We start from the raw sequence: 2,589 nt of genomic DNA, 5'->3' as shown, positions 1-2,589 counted from the left end.
AGACTGGGAAATATCGCTGGTTAGCAGAGAAATGCCACCATATGAAAGTTTAGAGACATTCTTGCAGAATAGATGTAATGTATTACAATCTACTGCATCTGTAACTACGGTGAAGGAATTCCCTCATAGTCGTCAAAGAATCATGAGAACTCATGTCGCGAACAAAAACCCATCAAGTAAGGTAAACGCATGCGCATTCTGTCGAAATAATCATTTCATAGGCAAATGTGATAAATTCAAAGCAAAATCCAGTATGGAAAGAAATGAATTCGTTAAATCTAATAACATGTGTTTTAAATGTTTAAATTCATCGCATAAGATAACAAATTGCAAGTCTAACTATAATTGCTTAAGGTGCAAACAAAACCATCACACTTTGTTGCATCAGGACGATACATTTAGTTCCAATAATACGGGAAGGAAGTCAATTAATGCTCATTCTACTCATTTCTCTCAAAGGGAGATAATTTTACCGACGGTACAAGTAGACATTATAACGTCCAATGGAACGGTCGTTAAGGGTCGCACATTATTAGATTCCGGCTCACAAGTCAACTATGTTACCACATCTTTCGCTAAGAAGAATAACTTCAAATTAGAGAAAATCTCTCAAAAAATTGTAGGTATCGCTAATCAAGAAAGTAGCATTCGTCACATCACCAAGGTGACCATAAGGTCTTCAACCACTAATTACTCAACCAAAGTGTTGTGTTTGGTATTACCAGAAATTACTGGCGAAATTCCAACTGTGAAACTGGATCAACAGTTAATTTCAATACCAGCGGGAATCAAGTTATCAGATCCCCTTTGGAATAAACCGACGCCAATCGATTTATTGCTCGGCGCCGAGATTTGCGTTCATGCTATGAAAGCAGGAACCATCCAGTTAGGAAAAGGTATGCCTATCTTAAAGGATACCGAATTCGGATGGACAATAGTTGGTCCATATCCCGAAGTAAATAATGCTCCAGGGAAGAGCCACATAGGCTTAAGTCAATTAGACAGTCACATTCAAAACTTTTGGATGATCGACCAGGTTCCTATGGTAAAACATCAATCTCTTGAGGAGAAAAGATGTGAGGAACATTTCCAAGCACACACATCACGAGATAAAAACGGTAGATTTTGTGTAGCTTTACCATATAAAAATTCCCCGGTAGTATTAGGAAGTTCATTGCACATTGCGGAGAAAAGACACAAAACTTTGGAAAGACGTTTTTTAGCCAATAATAATTTAAAAATGGAATACAATAAAGTTTTAGAAGAGTACATAAATTTAGGACATATGTCAGAGTGTGAACCTCCGGAGGCACATGAGGTTCATTGTTATTTACCTCATCACGTCGTGGTTAAGGAGTCTAGCCTTACCACTAAATATCGTGTAGTTTTTGATGCGTCCGCAAAGACAACGTCTAATATCTCACTAAATAATATTTTGATGGTGGGACCTAATGTCCAATCAGATTTGTTAAGTTTACTACTCAACTTTCGACTCCATAAATACGTGATTACTGCGGATATTAAGCAGATGTACCGACAGATTCAAATAGCAGAGGAAAATAAAAATGTACAACGAATCATTTGGCGAACAGATCCCCAGAGTAAATTCAAGCATTACAAGCTTAATACAGTAACATTCGGAACTGCTTCAGCCCCATTTTTAGCTACTAGATGTCTAAATCAGTTAGCAGAGGAGAATAGAAACAAATATCCCATCGCTAGTAAAGTGATCGAACGTGATTTTTATGTTGATGATTTGCTCACGGGAACTAATACTATTGAAGCTGGTAAATTATTAAAGGTTCAACTGGAAACCATATTATTATCAGCCGGTATGCCCTTAAGCAAATGGACATCGAACAACTCCGATATAATCACGGATGTTAAGGCTGACGATTGTTCAGATTTTAACTTCTCTAACGAATCACACAAAACTTTAGGTTTATTTTGGAAACCGCGGGAAGACGTTTTTGTATTTAAGGTTCAAACCGAAGTCGAGACTGAAAATATAACAAAAAGAAACTTTTTATCAGTAATTAGTCAGATCTTCGACCCATTAGGACTATTATCTCCATTGTTAATTAATTATAAGATATTAATGCAATCTGTCTGGCAACAAACCATTGGTTGGGATGAATTCATTCCTCAGACAATCTTCAAAAAATGGAAAGATTGTCAATTATCCAATACAGTCATGAAACTTTATAAAATTCCTAGATTGATAATACTAAATAATGTCATTAATATACAGGCACACGGATTTTGTGACGCATCCGAGAAAGCTTATGGTGCTTGTATTTATGTAAAATGTACTGATCAATTGGGAAATTCCAAATGTCATCTTGTGTGTTCTCGTTCGAGAGTCGCTCCGCTCAGTTTGGTAACTATTCCGCGTTTAGAGCTGTGCTCCGCTATGTTATTATCAAAGTTAATGAAGTCAACAATAGACCAATTAACAATTCATATTAATGAAAAATATTATTGGACGGATTCAACCGTCGCATTGCATTGGATTAGAGGAGAGTCATGTAAATGGACCACCTTCGTTGCCAATCGAGTGGCCGAAATCCAATCAATATCTCAACCCAT

This window comes from Arctopsyche grandis, chromosome 9 (assembly GCF_051622035.1).
Source record: "Arctopsyche grandis isolate Sample6627 chromosome 9, ASM5162203v2, whole genome shotgun sequence".
Taxonomy (NCBI): domain Eukaryota; kingdom Metazoa; phylum Arthropoda; class Insecta; order Trichoptera; family Hydropsychidae; genus Arctopsyche; species Arctopsyche grandis.
Note: the sequence above shows the minus strand (reverse complement) of the source record.